Source organism: Triticum urartu, chromosome 3A (genome assembly GCF_056163025.1).
Source record: "Triticum urartu cultivar PI428250 chromosome 3A, HENAU_Tu73, whole genome shotgun sequence".
In the NCBI taxonomy this organism is placed as follows: domain Eukaryota; kingdom Viridiplantae; phylum Streptophyta; class Magnoliopsida; order Poales; family Poaceae; genus Triticum; species Triticum urartu.
The window spans coordinates 531,825,170-531,846,604 of record NC_141875.1 but is presented as its reverse complement, the minus strand read 5'-3'; positions in this window follow the sequence as shown (position 1 = coordinate 531,846,604).

Below are 21,435 nucleotides of genomic sequence, written 5' to 3'. Positions count from 1 at the left end.
CCATTTCATGCCGACAACTCCTCGATGAGACCCTTCTGAAGATCATCATGCGTTTCGGCACGTCGAATGGCATGATAGGAGGCAACAAATCGGGCCACCCTCGCCGCCCTCCGCCGCACTCGCACGGGATGTCCCAAGAGCTCATACTAAGAGTACTCTAAATCTTGACCACGCTCATTGTCGATGATCATGTTTTGCATGATCACACAAGCGTGCATGATGTACCAAAAGCATCTTCTAATCCCAAAATCTAGCCGGTCCTCTCACAATAGCAATTTGGGCTTGCAAAATCCCAAAAACTCTCTCCATATCTCAATATCAAATTCTTCTTCGAAAGAATCATATGACAAACTCATCTACAATGTTGAATTTAAACTAGTCTATAAAAACTACAAACAACATGCACCAAAATCATGTTGAAAATGTGAAGTTGAAGCAATACATACCTTGCAAGCGTTTTGTTGAACACCTTGTGGACGCCGAGCGACGGTGGGCAGCTGGGCGCTGTTCGTCGGAGGAATGGTGCACGCGAAGGGCGGCGGCTAGAGGGAGACAGAGGAAGTAGCAGCGGCGCGAGGATAGGCTGGGAAGCGCCCTCGGGCCGCCGGAGCAAATGGGGTGGTGCGGGCGGCGGCGCCAGCGACTGGATTGGTGATAGGTGGAAGTCGCGGCGCGGGCGCTCGAGTTTGCAGTGCACGGAAGCGGGCGCACGAAATAAGCGGCGCACGATGCCGTTTCGCCCCGTGCGCTGAACCACTTATGTCGTGCGCGCGTTTTTTGCACCTTCACTGAAACGTCCGGAGCGGCTGTGCGCGTGCAAAAATCAGTATTTTTCTAGCACGGCGCTTATATCACGCGGCGGTTGAAGATGCTCTTAAACAAAGCAATTAGGGACGGAAGCGTTAACATATGGAGATGTGGATTTTGGAGGAGTGTTCATGTTTCTCGAGGTCAACTTTGAAAGTTAACCTTTCTTTATTTTCTTCTTTTTGACAATGAGCCTTTCTAAAAAGAACTTTGAAAAATAATCACGTTGCGGCCGTCGATTTTTCTTCTACTAGATGGATATGTGCGCCCGTTTGCGAGCCAAAGCACTACTAGTCCTCTGATCTGCCGGCCGCCAGTCCATATCCCCTACCGCCTATTGTACATCACTTGACCAACCATCCACCCCACTCCACCCTCCACTGCGGCACGAGATCCCGGCGATGTCTTGGCTCACGCGCTCCATTGTGGCCACCCTGTCCTCCGCCCTCTCCGATAACGAAGACTACCACTCCGAGGCAGCCTCCGACCACTGCTCCAGTCGCCGCGACGATGGATCTCCCTAGGGAAAAAGGCGTGCCCTTCCCTATTCTTCAGCCGCCAACTCTCTTCCTTCAGCTCAAGCTAGGGATTTGGCAACGAAGTGAGAGCAATGTGAGCTAGGGATTTGAGTGAGAGCGAGGAGAGAATTGAGGATTCTTACCCCTAACGTTTGTCTACAGAAGATGGAATTCCTTAGGGGAAAACATGTGCCTTCCCTATTCTCCATGACCAATTCTATTCCTCCATCTCAAGCACGGGATATTTTTTGCGCGGGCTCAAGCAAGGGATTTGACAGCATAGTGAGAGTGATGTGAGCTAGGTATTTGAGTGAGAGCGGGGAGAGAATTGATGATTTCTACCCCTAATGCCTATTTACAAAAGACCACCCCTCGGATTAAACTTAAGGGTTGTGTTGTAAACAGCGAAGCCTTCCCATGTGCTGTCCGTGAACCTTTTTTCCAGCAAACATCAATGACTATTGGCCCCACGCCGACTCAGCACGCTATGTTGGCCTCGTTACGATGAGAACTTGCAGAATGACCAATGTGCTCATAAAACAAGTAAAGTGACTAGCTCATCACATTTTGAGAGAAAATTACAAATGGGCTCATCTCGTGAGAGTTCAGTTCTCTTCAACCAATAAGGCAAGCTCATTTCCAGTTTCAAACCGTTGCTCCATCACCGCAACGTCATGACCAGCTAGCATTTATACGACGTGTCCTGCGAGAGATTGGAGACAGTTCTATTTGCGTCCATTATTACAGTACTAGTTAAATGCCCGTGCGTTGCTACGGGCAACAATGCAAAGTGTGTGCATTTGTTATTCTACTTTGTTTGCTATGTGCAATAATTCGAAGTCAATGCGAAATATGTGTAGGTCTGTTATGTTATTTTGTACATATGTTTAGTTTATATTTACCTCATAGCTATATATGCAAACATATTTCATTTGTTCCCTCCCTCTTGGCCATTATGTGTAAAAATACCCCACGTACATGTTGTGTATGGTTTCTAATAGCACTACGATTAGCTGATGGGCACGTCTTTATCTCCCTACCTACCACCCCTCATCAACAAATGAAAACTCCGACGACATTTAGCAAATGAAAACACTTGACACGCAAGGGAGCGACAGCCAACTACATTTATATGGAAAATCATTCTTCACCAATAAATAATAATAACAAATAGAAACTCCAACGACATTTAGCATTTCCGACGCTGACTCTCAAACCGTCTGTGAAAGTGCGTTAATCGACTAAAGGGGGGGGTGAATAGGCGATTTTTATGGAAGTCTTCAAAACTTGGGAGTTATGAAGACAAACAGTGAAGATTATACCTATTACTATGCAGCGGAAGTTAGATTACACAAGGCAAGCCATGGTCAAGTATTCAATATAGTGAAAGCACAGTGACAAACAGCTTCAGTGTAATAAGGATCAGGTGGGAAGAAGTTATAAAGCCAAACAACTCATACAGTCATGTTGTGAAGACAAAAGATAGAGCAAGCATGCAATGGCTTCACAATGAATAACAGTAAGTCAAAGGAAGTGAAGATGAAACCAGTGACACGTTGAAGACAATGATTTGTTGGGCCAGTTCCAGTTGCTGTGACAACTGTACGTCTGGTTGGAGCGGCTAGGTATTTAAACCAAAGGACACACAGTCCCGGACACCCAGTCCTGAACACGCAGCTCAGGACACCCAGTCCTCACCGTTTTCTCCTTGAGCTAAGGTCACACAGACCTTGCCCAATCACTCTGGTAAGTCTTCAAGGTAGACTCCCAAACCTTCACAGACTTCGTTCACCGGCAATCCACAATTTCTCTTGGATGCTCAGAACGCGACGCCTAACCGTCTGGAGGATGCACAGTCCTCAAGTGTAATAAGTCTTCAGATCACTCAGACATGAAGACTTAAGTGATGCCCAATTTACTCTGGCACTGGGTGGTTAGGGCTTTTCTCCTCGCTAGGAATTTTCTCTCAAAGGCTTCGAGGTGGGTTGCTCTCAAACGACAAAAGCCGTGCACTGAAATCTGAGCAGCCAACCGTTTATGGTTGTGGGGGTGGGCTATTTATAGCCACTTGGCAACCCGACCTGATTTGTCCGAAATGACCCTGGGTCACTAAGGAACTGACACGTGTCTCAACAGTCAGATTTCGAACTCTCATGACAACTTTACTTGGGCTACAAGCAAAGCTGACTTGTCCGGCTCTGGACAAGATTTGCTCTCATTGTCTTCACTCGAAGACATAGGTTTTTGATTTAGGCATCACTTAAGTCATTCTGACTTGTTCTCCTGGACCCCACTTAACAGTACGGTGGTTCCTATGACTCAACAAAAATAAAAAGAACTACGAAAGATCTAAGTCTTCGAGTTCCATAGGCTTCATAACGTGTCTTCTGTTGTCATAGTCTTCAATGTGAATATCTTCATATACCACCTTTGACTTCAATGTCTTCATTCATTTTTAGGGGTCATCTCTGGTAGTAAACCGAATCAATGAGGGACTTCTACCTGTGTTTTCCTGCAATTCTCACAAACACATTAGTCCCTCAACTAGGTTTGTCGTCAATACTCCAAAACCAACTAGGGGTGGCACTAGATGCACTTACAATCTCCCCCTTTTTGGTGATTGATGACAAACTAGTTGAAGTTTTCAATAGGGAATATAAAGTGTGAAGTTTGTAAAGGAATTGTCTTCATAAGTTGCAAGAGCTCCCCCTGAAGATGTGCATATAAGTTAATTTGCTTTTGAAATGCAAATGCACATGGCAGGTTGTACTTGTGGAGATCAGCTTCAGCTTATGATGACAATCCATTATGCATGTGAAAGTATATGAAGATAATGACATGCATAATGGAAAATAGACGTCTGCAGAATGAGATGAGTGCGGAATTTATCGTCGCACACAGAGTGGTAAACATGTAGCAGACGACCATCGAGTTTTAGTGTTTACAACTCAAAAGAACCAAATGAAGCAAAAACAAGAGTTGTAAACACGAAGCAAAGTATAACAAAACAAGGCACCCGCCCATATTGACCCGCTTGAAGACTATAAACATCATATGCCTCTCCCCCTTTTGTCAGGAATGACCAAAAAGGTTTGAAGACATAGAGTTTTCTACGCGTTCCCAGGCGCAGCAGGGTCAGTGGAGTTGTTTGGCGGTGCTGAGCTTTGAGGTGCTGAGGCAGGTGGTGGTGAAGTAGCATCATCATCTTCATCAATGATCCTCGCAGTGACGGTGGCAGCAGATGAGGAATACTCAGAGTCTTCAAGTGATGGTGTGTTGCGCATCACAGCCCTCCTAGGAGGTGTGGTGTCAAATTTGAAGCGCTCTGTGAAGCCATCCTCTTCAAGTTCAGCTTCAGTGTAGATCATTGAGAGGCCTTTCCAAGTGCGGCGACAGGTTTCGTGTGCGACGAATGCATTCTTGGTTGCCAGATTTCTGATGCGATTGACGTCTTTCATGATGCTTCTCATCTGCCTCTTGAGCCAGTCGTGATGCCTATCTTGCTTTTAGTGAAGAGCCACAAGAAGCTCTCGGTCATTGAGTGCACGAGCGCGCTTCTTGGGTCTTGGAGCGTTTGTACTATCTGTGGCTTCAGTTGATGCTGGTGCACGTGTAGTGCCAGCCATTGGATAGACCCTGGACATGGCTTCAACGCCTTCAACATTCTGTGTGAAGCTCTGGTGTTCGGCATTCTGAAGACTTATTGATTGCTTGGCAGGCTCAGGGTATATTGCTTCAGCAGAGGTGTCCACATCTGGCAAGAAGATCCGATGGTTGCGGGCTGAGGGCTGGTATGAAGTTGCAGAGTGAATCTTGATCAGCCTCATAACCCAAGGAGCATAAAACTTCAACCCAAAGAGATCTGAGCCGGATGCTGCAAGTTGGCGTATCAAGAGATCCTGTGCGTTGAAGCATTTGCCATGCAGAATACAGAAGATGAGAGTCTTCATTGCACCTTCAACCTTGGCATATGGAGAGTGCCCCTTAATGGGCCATAGAGTCCGCCTGACGATGTGATATATGGTTCTGGGCAGGTACTCCAAGTCTTCAACGAAGAACTCAGTTGGATAGGGTGCATCATGAGGCAATGGCTTCATCATTGAGAGCATCTGACTCATATTTGGCTCAGGACGCTGAAATATGCTCTCAATTGCTTCAGCATGGGGTTGGCAGCCTTCTTCGAAGAATTCGCCAGGAGTGGGAAGGCCGGTAAGCTCAATGATATCGAAAGCATTGGCTTCATGATGGACATTGCCGGTCATCCACTCCAGGACCCAAGTCTTCGGATCTCTGTTGTAGCCTTTGATATGCAGGGTGGCATAGAACTGGAGCAGAAGCTCTTCATTCCAGTGCTCTTCATCGGTGATAAACGGCAGCAGACCCACTTTCTTGAAGCAATCCAGTGCGTCTTCCAGGCTAGGCAGGCCAGCAACAGCTTCAACCTCAAGGCGCTTGTGAGGAAAGATGCGGCCTTGGTTGTATAGGATGCATGAATAATAGCTGCGCTGTTGATAGCTCCAGAACCTATCTGATACAATCCGTTCCCTTGAATAAGGGTTCTTGGAGCTGTTGAAAAACGTGTTGTCTGCCCTGAAGCTGTTGATGTTGAAGGAGCCAGGAGCTGATGCAGGACATGGGAACCTTGGCAGTCGTGGGATCGGCTTCTGGACCTGGGGCCTGTGCGCAACATGATAGTTGAATTGGGGACCGGCAGCAGACTCAGGCACAGAAGGTTCAGGAGCAGTAGCTTCAGTTTCTTCTGAAGCTGTTGTTGGGGAGGGCTTCACATTTGCTTCGGCGTTGTTTGTGGCAGCCTCAACATTTGCAGCCTCACACGTGTAGTGGGAGGGACGAACTCAGGCACGTTCTCCTGGAGAACTGCTTCTTGTTGGTGCGGCGGAGTTGGAGCTTGTGGTATTTCTGCATGCTCTTCGGCTGATGCAGCCGGAATGTCGTCAGCAGCCTGAGCCCTTGGCCCTTTGTGAAGCCTACGGAATGTAGGCGACGCCGGTGGAGTTGCAGTGGGCTGGGGCTCATTATCTTCCTCCTGTGGGCGATCTGCCCACGATGCATCTTGTGTGATTGGCATCAATGGACGACCAATGCTGATCAGTTCGCTTGTCTCAAGCTGAGGAAGGGCTACATCACCTTGGACATTGTCTTGGAGACCAATGTCTTCAGCAGCGTCGGGGTCGGCTGCTGGAATGTCTTCAGCGTGCGGAGCCTCTATGAAAGCAGGCTCATGCACTGTTAACTGACGATCTGCGTCAGGATAGCGGACGGAGAGGGGTTCAACTATCAAGGGCTCTGTGGTAGCAGCCCGAGATTTCTTGGTCTTGCACTTCTTGATGGTGGGGTCAGAAGGAGAGGCTTCAGAGTGTTTCCTCTTCCTAGCTTCAGCCTCTGCAGTCCGTGTCTTCTTGAGCTCTGAAGCGGTTGATCGACTCTTTGGCTTCGAGCCAGTCGTTGCAGTGGGGAAGATAATCGGAGCAGTTTCTGACCTTGGCGCCTCTGGTTCAGGCACAGCAGGCTTCTTTTTCTTCTTCGTGGCCATCTTGGGGTCGATGCCTGGACGCCCAAGTGCCTTGCGCTTTTCAGCCTCGTTGTAGGCTTGAACACATTTGTCAGCCAATGACTTCATCCTTTCACGCGAGCCTTGAGCTTCAGCACGCTTCTTCAGAAAGTTTTCTTTGAGATCATGCAGCATGATTTTGAAGCTTCTCACTTCCTGCACGCTGAGACTAGCCATGTGCTTCTTGAACTGAGCTTTTTCGTGATCAATTTTCTGCTTCAGCTCAACGATGCGCTGAGCAATGGTCAGTTCTGAAGCAATTGCGCCTTGGAAGGCGACGCTGAGTCCGATGCAGATCATTGAAGCTTATATCTGGTGTGTCAAACCATTCATCGATGAAGCTGTGGATGATGGCGACATCAAAGAGAGGCAGATTGTTGAAGATTTCCGCTTCCTCCTCGCTTTTGATGAGCTGTTCAAGTGCGTCATCGCCCAGATCTTCATCGCTTGATAGATCAATGGTTTCGCAGCGCAGAATGGCAGCAGCTGTGAGCTCTTTGCCTGTCTGTGGCTGAGGCTTCTTGGCTTCTTGGGGCTTGGAGACTCGTGATAAGTCTTCAGACTGCACACTGGCTTCAGGAGGTGCAGTTGCCAATGGCTTCGCTCTTGAGATTTTGGGAGAAGCGGCTGGCTTTGAAGCTTTTGGCTTCTTCTGCTTTGGCTTCGGCGCAGCAGGGGCGTCATCAGACTCAGTATCTGCTGGAGGGTCATTCACGGCAGTCCCTTGGACTAGGATGCGGGTGATGAGGCCTGCAAGATTGGCGTACGGCCCGATGATATTGGGATCGGCGTCGCGTGTGCCATCTGCCCTTGGTTCAGAGGGACCAGGGTTGAAGTCTAATCCCAGCTTCTTCTTGTTTTGCTTTGCAGAGTTCTGAGCAAATTGGAAGTTGCGCTTGAACAGATTGTCATCGCGACACCAGAGAAGTGATGACGGATGTGCTTCAGCTGGCTGTGGTCCTCTCACCATGCATGGATAGAAGCCTTGAGCAATGGCTTCGTCTCTGGACCTGGGTACGAGATTTTTGTATAATACGTCTCCCCACGGTCTCTTGATGGCACACTTTTCGGCATACTCCTGAGTGACGAAGCGGTATTGGAACCATTGCTCTGCCCAATATCTTCGAATCCATTGGATTCGTGTCTTGCGCTGACCATAGCTTTCTTCAGGATCAGTTTTGTACATCTCTGCCAATTCATCAGGCAGATCTTTGGACGTTCCACCACGTCTCTGTCTGCCTCGCTTCCTTGCTGCTGTTTCTGAAGCCATGAATCTTAACTTGGAAGGCTTCAAGATGTTCAAAGTCTTCAAAGGCTTCCTTTTGCTTGACCAACAAGAACTGGCTTCAGGAGAGTTGATGTGATGCTGCAAGTACTCTGCAAATGAATGCAGACTATGAGAACCAAAGGATTCTCCCACGGACATGTACCTATGACAGCATTAAGGTGCGAGGGAAGGGGAAGAGGTAATATGCATTCTCAGAAGATTTTGAAGATAAATCGGTTTAGAAGACATTGACCTCATTGTGCGAAGACATTCACTTATAGATAAGAAGTTGGTTCCAGATTTGTACGAAGCCATAGATCAGTACAAGTGAGGAATCTAACTACTTTATGAAGCACAAGTGAATATACTAGGCATGTTATGAGATGCAGACTGAGAGAGATGTAACTAGTGAGAGCAGAAACTTCTTATGGCAGAAAGTGACTGAACTATAGGATCAAGAGAGGCTGTAAAAAGAGGTTTTATTTACCACACTTGGAACTGCTAGACGAAGTGGGAGTTGAGGCCGAGCAGTTCGATCCTCCGTGCCCTAACTTGGCGACGGAAGACACCTATGGCGACGGCGGAGAGGACGATGTCCGCGGTCAGCGTGAGGACAGCGTTGGAGAGGTTGCGGCAGCGAAGCGCTTCGTCTCCAGCGTCATCGAGTGCTAGCGGTGGCGCTAGGGTTCGTGCGAGGATGGAAGAAGGAGATAATGACTGCGGTAAGTGTGAATTTATAGACTCAGAGGCGGCACTGTGCTATTACGCAGGTGCCCCTGGCGGTTCGCATTTGAGGCACGTGTGGCCAGTTAGCGGAAGTTTGGGGTTTGTTCCACGTCCCACGCACGCCTAAATTGTCGGGCGGTCGTTCCTACTTCTCCGGATCTTATGTGGAGGAATGAGCATTAAAAACGGACTTTTATGGTTGTTTCTATGTCTTCAGCTGACAAGGACACAGTGAAGACAGTCGACAGTTTCAACAGAATGCATATGACTTGGAGAGATAGAGTTTGAGATAGAGAGCATAGAGAGGTTAGGGTCCGATCACATTCACTTAGTTCAAAAGATTCAACCAAGAAGACATAGCTATAAGTGAATGATGTAGAGGACAGAACACTTAAAGCATATATATATATAATCATCGTAGTGAAGATGATCATGAAGACATGTTAAGTTCGAAGCCAAACCAATGTGAAGATATTGCAAGGTAACGCCATGAGTGAAACACTTCAAAATAGAACGTTTGGTGGTGGCGTTACCCACCGTATAGGAAGTATTAGACCCAGACACAGCGCACAATTATCGTGGCGCTCCGAAGTCAAATTCCACATTAATCTATTCACACTTAGAATGTATGTCTTCATTGATTGAAGATATACGTTACTTCGTGTGTTGCACATCTAAATCATCAATATGCATAAGTGTTAGGATGTGTGCCTGATCACAGGACATTTGAGGATTCCAAGATATTTAGCTCACACCGTAACTTGCAAAACCTCTTCTCATCCAAGGGCTTGGTGAAGATATCTGCCAATTGCTCTTCAGTGTTGACGTGTATGATATCAATGTCTTCCTTCACAACATGATCTCTGAGAAAGTGATGACGAATTTTAATGTGCTTTGTCTTCGAGTGCTGAACTGGGTTGTTGGCAATCTTGATGGCGCTTTCGTTGTCGCAGTAAAGTGGCACTTGCTTCAGATGAATGCCATAATCCTTGAGTGTTTGCTTCATCCACAGAAGCTGAGCGCGGCAAGATCCAGCAGCAATGTATTCAGATTCATCAGTGGAGAGAGATACACAGTTCTGCTTCTTTGAAGACCAACATACAAGTGATCGTCCCAGAAAGTGACATGTGCCTGATGTAGACTTGCGATCAACTTTGTCACCAGCATAATCAGCATCCGAAAATCCAACCAAATCAAACTCTGAGCCCTTTGGATACCATAATCCTAGAGTTGGGGTGTGAGCCAAATATCAAAGAATTCGCTTCACAGCTAAGTGATGCGACTCCTTTGGTGCCGCTTGAAATCGAGCACACATGCAAACACTAAGCATGATATCTGGCCTAGATGCACATAAATAAAGCAAAGACCCAATCATGGAGCGGTATACCTTTTGATCGAACTCTTTACCATTGTCGTCAGGACCTAGATGATGTTTGGCCGGCATTGGTATTGTGAAGCCTTTGCAGTCTTGCATACCGAACTTCTTCAGGCAATCTTTGAGATACTTCTCTTGAGATATGAAGATGCCATTGCTCTGTTGTCAGATTTGAAGACCAAGAAAGAACTTCAGCTCCCCCATCATGGACATCTGATATTGCTCTTGCATCATATATCCAAACTCCTCACTATACTTCTGATTGGTGCAGCCGAAGATAATGTCATCCACATATATTTGGCACACAAACAATTCACCATCGTATGTCTTCGTGAAAAGAGTGGGATCCAGGGAACCAGGTATGAAGCCTTTGCTCTTCAGAAAGTTCTTGAGTGTATCATACCAGGCCCTAGGGGCTTGTTTGAGGCCATACAATGCCTTGTTGAGCTTGTATACCATATCAGGATGTTTTGGATTTTCAAAGCCAGGTGGTTGTGCAACATACACTTCTTCTTCAATCTTGCCATTGAGAAAGGCACTTTTCACATCCATTTGATATAGAAGTATGTTATAATGATTTGCATAGGCCAGCAGTATGCGTATGGCTTCAAGCCTAGCCACAGGAGCAAATGTTTCATCGAAGTCAATGCCCTCCACTTGAGTATATCCTTGAGCAACGAGACGAGCTTTGTTTCTGACAACTTGACCATGCTCATCTTGCTTGTTGCGGTATATCCATTTGGTGCCTATTATGTTGTGCTTCCGTGGATCAGGACGCTTAACCAGTTCCCATACATTATTCAGCTCAAACTGTTGAAGCTCTTCTTGCATAGCTTGAATCCATTCAGGTTCCATGAAGGCTTCTTCAACTTTCTTGGGTTCTGATATTGAGACGAATGCGAAATGCCCACAGAAGTTTGCTAGCTGAGTTGCCCTTGAACGAGTGAGTGGACCAGGTGCATTGATGCTGTCAAGTATTCTGTCAATCTGCACTTCATTTGCAACACGAGGATGTATAGGACGAAGACTTTGCTCTTGCTGATCTGCATTGTTGTTTGGAGGAATGTCTTCATGCTGAGCATTGTCTTCATGTTGATCAGGTGCTGAGATGATGAGTTCTTCTTCAGGATGAGCTTCCGAAGGCATAATCTCTCCAGTTTCCATAAGCTTGATTGATTCACTAGCTGGGACTTCATCTAGCACATTTGGCAGTTGCTCTCTTTGTGAACCATTTGTTTCATCAAACCGCACATCCACTGTTTCGACCACTTTGTAATGGAAGAGATTGAAGACTCTGTAGGAGTGTGAATCCTTTCCATATCCAAGCATGAAGCCCTCATGTGCTTTTGGTGCAAACTTTGAGGTGTGGTGTGGGTCCTTGATCCAGCATTTTGCACCAAATACTCTGAAGTAACTGACATTTGGCTTCTTGCCAGTTAGGAGTTCATAAGATGTCTTGTTCAGAAGCTTGTGAAGATAAACACGATTGATTGTATGGCATGCAGTATCAATGGCTTCAGTCCAGAATTTTCTTGGAGTCTTGTATTCATCTAGCATTGTTCTGGCCATCTCAATGAGTGTTCTGTTCTTGCGTTCGACGACGCCATTCTGCTGTGGCGTGTATGGAGCTGAGAATTCATGTGTGATGCTCAAGGTATCCAGATATGTATCAAGGCCAGTGTTCTTGAATTCAGTGCCATTGTCACTTCTGATGTGCTTTACCTTGGCACCAAAATTGTTCATAACTCGATTTGCGAAGCGTCTGAAGACATCCTGCACTTCAGTCTTGAAAAGGATTATGTGCACCCAAGTATATCTAGAATAATCATCAACAATGACGAAGCCATAGAGGCAAGCAGTAGTAGTAAAAGTTGAGTAGTGAGTTGGACCGAAAAGATCCATGTGGAGTAGTTCGAAGGGTTGTGTAGTAGTCATGACTGTCTTCGAAGGATGTTTTGCCCTTATCATCTTCCCTGCTTCACAGGCACCGCATAAATGATCTTTCTTGAACTTGATGCCCTCGATGCCTATGACATGCTTCTTCTTCGCAAGGGTGTGGAGGTTCCTCATGCCAGCATGCCCAAGCCTTCGATGCCAAAGCCAGCATTCTGAAGCTTTTGCAAGAAGACATACTGCAAGTTGTGGTCCTGCTGAGAAATCTACCACGTACAAATCACCTTTCCGATACCCTTCAAACACTAGAGATTTGTCAGATTCCATTAGCACCAGGCAACGATATTTTCCAAACATTACAATCATATTCAAATCTCAAAGCATTGAGACAGACATTAAGTTGAAGCCAAGGGATTCAACAAGCATGACTTTATCTATGTGTTGATCCTTTGAGATTGCAACTCTACCTAGACCCAATACCTTACTTTTACCAGTGTCAGCAAATGTGATGTGGCTCTTGTCGGATGGACGTAAAGTTGAGTCCATAAGAAGGCTTCTTCTGCCAGTCATATGATTTGTACACCCACTGTCAATAATCCATTCTGAAGACTTTGAAGTCGCTGGTGTCGTACCCTACAGTGCAGTTAGGGGGATAGGCTTCACGAAGAGAATTGTGAAGCATAAACATTTGACGAACCAGTGGGTTATGAAAACTTAGATCCAGATTAGGACTAATAGGGAGAGTAGCATGCGATTCAGGAGCAAAGTACATAATGATGCCATTCGGGCATTTTATCTTGCGCCCTACAAGATTTTTAAGGTCCCCAGCAATAGCATCAGAAGATTTTGTTTTTCTGCTGGAGACCTTTCCCTGCAAAAGAGAGTTAAGCTTTCTTAACCACCCACATCTTCAAGGGTGGCTTAGAAGCAATAAGTCTAAGTGCAGCATCTGAGAACTTTGGCTTTAGAGCCCTAGCAAACAGTCTAGCAGGGGGACAATAGTAATCATAGGAATAGGCAGAATAGTTCTTATTCATATGAACATGGCGGTTTGATGAACCGTTCTCATTTTCATATGCCTGATTATGGTTTTCCTGCAAAACATTTGCGTTAGTGCGACTCTGGTGAGTCCTCTGTCTGTATGAAGCCTTTGGACCATATGAAGCCTTTGGTCCGAGGTTTGTCTTCTTCAAGTGAGGTGTCAAGAAGACATTCACAGGAAGATTTTCCAGACATGTTTTCAGAACCCAGATCTTCTTCAAAGGCGGTCCATTCCTGCAGTTAGTACCAATGTACCTGGCAAATACTTCACCATTCTGACTCTTAAACAGTTTGTAGTTTGCATCAAAGGATTCATCAATGATAACGGGGTTAGCACAAGTGAAGCCAGATAGATTGGATGGATCTGCTGAGGATTCCTTTGCAGCAACCCATGTGGTTTTGGGGTACTGCTCAGGTTTCCAGTAAGAGCCATCTGCATTAATTTTCCTCACGAACCCAACACCCTCTTTCCTAGGGTTTCGGTCCAGAATCTGCTTCTTAAGGACATCACATAGTGTCTGATGCCCTTTCAGACTCTTGTACATCCCTGTTTCAAGCAATGTCTTCAACCTAGCATTCTCATCAGCAATAGCAGTGGTATCCTCAGCAGAGGGGTTAGTTACCACGTCAACAGTTGAAGATATTGCAACAGCAGTAGCAGTGGAACATTCAGCAATAGAATTAGCATTATCACGCTCAATGCATTTAAGACATGGTGGTTCAAATCCTTCCTGAGCGGAACTGATCTGTTCGGCTCGAAGTGACTCATTTTCCTTTTGAAGATCTTCATGATCCGCTCTCAACTTCTCAAGATCTTGCTTTTTTTGAAGATAATCATAGGAAAGCTTTTCATGAGTAGTTGAGAGAGTCTCAAGATGATCTTCAAGTTCCTGATACTTAACGTGAAGATTTTTTATGTCTTCAATTAAGGATTCAGAACGAGTCATTTCAGCACCCAACAGATCATCGCTTCTGTCTAACAGTTTTTGAATATGTTCCATAGCTTTCTGTTGTTCAGTTGCAATTTTAGCAAGTGTTTTGTAGCTAGGTTTTGAATCACATTCAGAGTCATCGTCACTAGATGTTTCATAGCGAGTAGTGCGTGTGTTTACCTTGGCACTGCGTGCCATGAAGCAGTAGGTAGGAGTGGAGTCGTTCTTGTCATTTGCGTCGGTGTCGGTGATGCAGTCATTGTCTTCAGTGTTGAAGATGGACTTGGCGACGTATGCTGTAGCCAGACTCGCAATGCCAGAATCAGACTCCTCCTCAGACTCCACCTCTGCCTCCTCAGATGCGGACTCCTCCTCTGAATCCATCTCCTTTTCAACAAACGCACGTGCCTTGCCAGATGAGCTCTTCTTGTGTGATGAAGACTTTGATGAAGACTTGGAAGAAGACTTTGAGTATTTCTTCTTCTTCTTGTCGTCAGAATCATATTCCTTGCTCTTCTTCTTCCTTCTGTTCTCATTGTCCCACTGAGGACACTCAGAGATGAAGTGTCCAGTTTTCTTGCACTTGTGACATGTTTTCTTCTTGTAGTCATGAGCAGAAACTTCATCATTCCTTGAGCTTGATCGTGAAGATTTTCTGAAGCCTTTCTTCTTGGTGAATTTTTGGAACTTCTTCACTAGCATTGCAAGTTCTCTTCCAATGTCTTCAGGATCATCAGAACTGCAGTCAGATTCTTCTTCAGATGAGGAGACAGCTTTTGCCTTCAAGGCGCGAGTTCGCCCATAGTTTGGACCGTAGATATCTCTTTTCTCAGAAAGCTGAAACTCATGTGTGTTGAGCCTCTCAAGTATGTCAGACGTATCGAGTGTCTTGAAATCAGGACGTTCTTGAATCATCAGGGCCAGGATGTCAAACGAACTATCAAGTGATCTCAGCAGCGTCTTGACGATTTCATGTTTGGTGATCTCAGTGGCGCCGAGGGCTTGAAGCTCGTTTGTGATGTTAGTGAGTCTGTCAAATGTGTGCTGGACATTCTCATTGTCATTTCGCTTGAAGCGGTTGAAGAGATTACGAAGGACACTGATTCTTTGATCTCTCTGGGTTGAGATGCCTTCATTAACTTTGGAGAGCCAGTCCCAGACCAGTTTGGATGTCTTCAAGGCACTCACACGGCCATACTGTCCTTTGGTCAGATGACCACAGATGATATTCTTGGCAGTAGAGTCCAGTTGAACTAATTTCTTGACATCAGCAGCAGTGACACCTTCTCCAGCCTTGGGAACACCATTCTCGATGACATACCATAGGTCGACATCAATGGCTTCAAGATGCATGCACATCTTATTATTTCAGTAGGGATATTCAGTTCCATCGAAGACGGGGCAAGCAGCGGAGACTTTGATTATCCCTGCAGTCGACATAGCTAAAACTCCAGGTGGTTAAACCAAATCACATAGAACAAGGGAGCACCTTGCTCTGATACCAATTGAAAGTGCGTTATATCGACTAGAGGGGGGGTGAATAGGCGATTTTTATGGAAGTCTTCAAAACTTGGGAGTTATGAAGACAAACAGTGAAGATTATACCTATTACTATGCAGCGGAAGTTAGATTACACAAGGCAAGCCATGGTCAAGTATTCAATATAGTGAAAGCACAGTGACAAACAGCTTCAGTGTAATAAGGATCAGGTGGGAAGAAGTTATAAAGCCAAACAACTCATACAGTCACGTTGTGAAGACAAAAGATAGAGCAAGCATGCAATGGCTTCACAATGAATAACAGTAAGTCAAAGGAAGTGAAGATGAAACCAGTGACACGTTGAAGACAATGATTTGTTGGGCCAGTTCCAGTTGCTGTGACAACTGTACGTCTGGTTGGAGCGGCTAGGTATTTAAACCAAAGGACACACAGTCCCGGACACCCAGTCCTGAACACGCAGCTCAGGACACCCAGTCCTCACCGTTTTCTCCTTGAGCTAAGGTCACACAGACCTTGCCCAATCACTCTGGTAAGTCTTCAAGGTAGACTCCCAAACCTTCACAGACTTCGTTCACCGGCAATCCACAATTTCTCTTGGATGCTCAGAACGCGACGCCTAACCGTCTGGAGGATGCACAGTCCTCAAGTGTAATAAGTCTTCAGATCACTCAGACACGAAGACTTAAGTGATGCCCAATTTACTCTGGCACTGGGTGGTTAGGGCTTTTCTCCTCGCTAGGAATTTTCTCTCAAAGGCTTCGAGGTGGGTTGCTCTCAAACGACAAAAGCCGTGCACTGAAATCTGAGCAGCCAACCGTTTATGGTTGTGGGGGTGGGCTATTTATAGCCACTTGGCAACCCGACCTGATTTGTCCGAAATGACCCTGGGTCACTAAGGAACTGACACGTGTCTCAACGGTCAGATTTCGAACTCTCATGGCAACTTTACTTGGGCTACAAGCAAAGCTGACTTGTCCGGCTCTGGACAAGATTTGCTCTCATTGTCTTCACTCGAAGACATAGGTTTTTGATTTAGGCATCACTTAAGTCATTCTGACTTGTTCTCCTGGACCCCACTTAACAGTACGGTGGTTCTTATGACTCAACAAAAATAAAAAGAACTACGAAAGATCTAAGTCTTCGAGTTCCATAGGCTTCATAACGTGTCTTCTGTTGTCATAGTCTTCAATGTGAATATCTTCATATACCACCTTTGACTTCAATGTCTTCATTCATTTTTAGGGGTCATCTCTGGTAGTAAACCGAATCAATGGGGGACTTCTACCTGTGTTTTCCTGCAATTCTCACAAACACATTAGTCCCTCAACTAGGTTTGTCGTCAATACTCCAAAACCAACTAGGGGTGGCACTAGATGCACTTACAGTCTGTATCTTTCAGGATCGAGCGGTCCGAACGCATTTTACCATCAATGCGGTACCCCATCCGCCCATGGACCGGTCCGGACATTCGACTTTCCGCAAACCGAAACCCAACCCGGAGGGCTTTGCGGGCGTCCGGACCGTTTTCACCTAAGCATCCACACCCGGATCCAACCCAGAACCCTCTCCCGCAATATCTCATTTTACCATCAATGCGGTACCCCATCCATTCATGGACCGGTCCGAATATTCGACTTCCCGCAAACCGAAACCCAACCCGGGGGGCTTTGCGGGCGCCCGGACCGCTTTCACCTAAGCATCCGACACCAAGATCCAACCCAAAACCCTCTCCCGCAATATCTCTTCAAAGGACTTGCCGCTTCCCGTGCCGCATTCATGCAGGCTCGGAGTCGCAGCGGACGACAATGATGATGCGCAATGTGTCCGGATGGGAGGGCGCCCCTGACCGACACGACCAGACTGGCGCCACTTCAATGTGTAAGCGTTATCTCGAGAAACCAACTCCGGCCGCTGTGCCATATTGAAGCGGGCTAACCGCCTATTTTTCTGGCCGCATCTCTTTGAGCACGGATCTGGCACCATCCAAATTGCACTCTCCACATATCCGTGCACCACCCCCACTCCCCTCTTCCTCCACTCAACTGCGATTGGCAAGTCCTGGATCTTGGCACCGATGGGCGGATCCTGGCTCCACCGCCCTTGCTCTCGAGGGCCCTCTTTCTCTATGCGGTCGGTTCCTCGGAGAAGGAGGAGACCGTAATTTCCTCTTGCGACGAGCAGGACCAGCCACAACAGCAGCAACCACACATGCGTCCATGGTGGCCACGGCCGTGCGGAAGCAGAGAGGATAATCCGCGAGCGCCAACGGGCCGCCGGGAGACCCTGTCGCGACCCCGCGCCCTTCCGTCGCTAGAAGCCCAACTCCGACGACTCCGGTGACAGCGCCCGACCATCAGGTAGCCCAGTGATGCATATGAGGTCACCATCAAGTATAGGGTAGTTTAGATATTTTTTTATTTTATTTAGTTCACTGGACAAAATATCGTCTGGTTTTATGTAAAAATATCTAAATTTGAATGAAAGTTATTCACTTTGTTTAAATTCTATCAATTTTTTCTTTTCGTTAAATTTCGTTTAAAATGTGAACGGACGGTTGCGGCTAGCTTTGAATGACCGGCTCCCATATTAGTGTCCAAACATCTATCCGGACCGGTCCGCGGACAGATTTAGTGTCCGTTTTAGGGGGTTCATGTTGAAGTTGGAGATGCCCTTACTCTATTTTATAGTCTCACCTGTCACAAATCACGTGTCGATGTTCCTTAACCTTCTACACAAAACAAAATAGCGAAAAATGGTAAACAAATAAAAATGGTGCATTTCTTGTCCAACCAAGAATGAACACATTTTATCGTGATTGTTCTTGTTCATTTTTAGCTGCCGTATCAAAAAGTGAGTTGTTACCTGGACAATTTCTTGCAATAACATGATGGTGTTATGTTTATTTTCTGGGCACGGTAACAGGCAGTGATGGAGGAGGATTTGGAATATAAATAACCATGTTTAGTTTGGTGATTAGATGCATAATTATAGGGGTACATTAATTATCCTTCAAAAAATAACACACTGCACGATTGCAGCATGGCTTCCAAAAATAATTGGACGTGGCGTTTTCTTTAGGGCTGGAATCGACAATGCATATAGGAAGTAACAAATATATCAATTTTGTTAAAGCACATCTAGATGTGCCATAAGTATTGCACATCTAAGTCCTATATCATTGATACGCGAAGATTTGTGTGGATATTTTTTTTCCTTTTCCTTTTCATTTCTATGCTTACCTGTGTCACTTAAATGTGCAATAATTAAGACACATCTAGATATGTCTTAGACAAACCCAAAATATATACACCTACAAGTTTGGAATTTCTCTCAAAAACCAATATACCTAATATTAAGGAGCGGAAGGAGAATATAATTCAGTGCAAACAAATGCAACCATTCTCGTTGCATTCAATGCAAACTACTTTGGTAATCATTCATCAACCGGGTACAACAATGCAAACTTCAAACATATACTCAGCCGTTTCCAAAGAAAAAAAAACATATACTCAGGAAAGTGCACACGCCTTAATATAAAGTGTGTTTTCACATAAACTTGTTGGACCCTTGTAATTTATTTTTGTTATCCTTCCTGATGCAGTACAACAATGTGCCATGATGATTTTCAAACCTGACTACTGATCATGCATAAGCTCTCTGCTGCTCTAGCATTATATGCGCTAAGCAGAGATGCAATTAGCTGTTCATAATAAGAATTATCTTATTCGTTAATATAAAAACCAAGAAGAAATGACTGCTGCTAGGACTCAAGTCAGTAGAAAATCTGCACAAACAAGGCATCAATCTCTTCAGCTCTATTGCTCTTAATAAGTGTACAACAAATGCTCTCAGAGAAGGGAATATACGAGTAGCAAAGCATTCAGATTCACATCCAGCACAATCAAGGAATTAACAAAGAGCAAAAACATATGTCCAGGAATCGCAGACAATGGTGATCTGTTCATACACATTTTTTTTAGAAAAAAAGGATGACCCCCGGCCTCTGCATCTGGAAGATGCATACGGCCACTTTATTGATTATTCTCGAGGACTTTACAAAGTATTACAACAATATGCCTGAATCCGTCATCTTGGCAACATATGCCACTACTTCTATCCATATGATGAAGGGGTGCTACCTGGGCCAAATACCCGGTCTACTCACCTAAGCCTATCATCAAAAGCCAGAAGCCCCAGCCGAGCCACATACCGGGTCTGGGGCATAAACTGGTCTGACGCACTCACATGTGTCGTCGCCGCCATCTTCCACAGGTCCGTCTTCAGAGCAGATATTGAGGCTTCTACCTTGTCAGGCCACTCCGCATCGACGCCACCTTGACGCCAGACAACTACCTCGACCTGCGCGAGTCCATCACCGCGCATCGGGCGCCGAGTCTCCACTGCACCACGCCGTTGAGATCCGCCGTCATCAATGTGAAGGATGAAGTACCGCTCCACCAAAAAAGGCGCCCGCTGGTCCCTCGATCCCGTGTACGCCTCAAAGAATGACGCCCCCAAGGAGGAAACGACACCAACGCGCCGCCGTCATCCGATCAACTGATCTAGGGTTTCCCCCGGAGGTAGCGGATAGAGGTCTAGAGCTTCTCCACAGTGATGCCTTCAAGAAGGTAATGACACCACAGGGTGCCACCAACGCCGCTCTTGGCATCAAGCCGAGCACAAGGTTTGCACCCGGATCCGCTCGAAGAATCTCCATCACGTATTGTGTGCACGGGTCGCCGCCGATCTGAGCTGCCGCACATGGAGCAGGCCGCACCGGCCAGATCAGATCTGTCCGGAGGGCACAACCCGCATAGTGCCGACCCAACCACCAGGCCCTCCATGCCGCCACCGCCGATCCGAGGTCAGATAGTGTGTCGCTGCAGACCCGGTCGCCGCCGCCGAACGCCGCCACGCAGCCCGAGGCAGGGCCGGCTGCCGCACCCCACCATCGCCGCCCTTGTTCGAGGCAGCTGCCGCACCGCCACAGGAAGGCAGGCCCGCCGCGCCGCCAGGCCAGATCGGCCGTGCCACCCACGCCGCGGGGCTCCGCACCGCCCGCACGGCGCAGGCAAGAGGGAAGACCCCTGCCACCGCCATCAGCCCCGGGCTATAGCCGGCGGCGGCGGAGGGAGGGGAGGACGGATGGGGACCCCCGGCGGCTAGGGTTTTGGATCCCGCCCGAGTCGCCCAAGCGGGGGCGACGCGGGGGCGGGGGCGGGGCTGCAGTGAGCAAACTTGGCACTTGAGGACTGTAGTACGAACAATGAGGACTGAGATTGATTGACGATGTGGATAGACAACGCGATAGCCAGGAGTCGCAGACAATGAAGGACTTGATGACGATGGCCGCTCTCCAGGGCGCAGATCCTCTGACTTCCCTTCAGCAACGCTGCCTCTACCTTAGTCGAGAGAGTCATTGGATCAAAAGCTGGCAGTCCAGATCGAGCGAATCACTGTAGCGCATGCACTGTTCATACAACATTGTAGCTCGTGTACTGTTCATATCACTGTTTTCAATGGTCCTGTTGCGCCAGATCTGGGCGGTCCGTTCTCAATCCAACGACTAAAAGTAGAGGAAAGGTAGAGGCACTGTTCCTCTCTGCCTTTGCCACAGCAAGGCAGAGAATCCACAACCCGCTCTCCACGCGTACACTACCGTGAGTTCCACTGCCGCGTCCTGCAGCTCGCAATCATGCCTCCCCGTGCCCTCTCCTTGTCATTGCATAATTAGATCGTCCTAGCTTGTTCCTTGAACAGCCATACGGCGCCCCGGGGACGCCAACCAATCCAGAGCTGCAAGA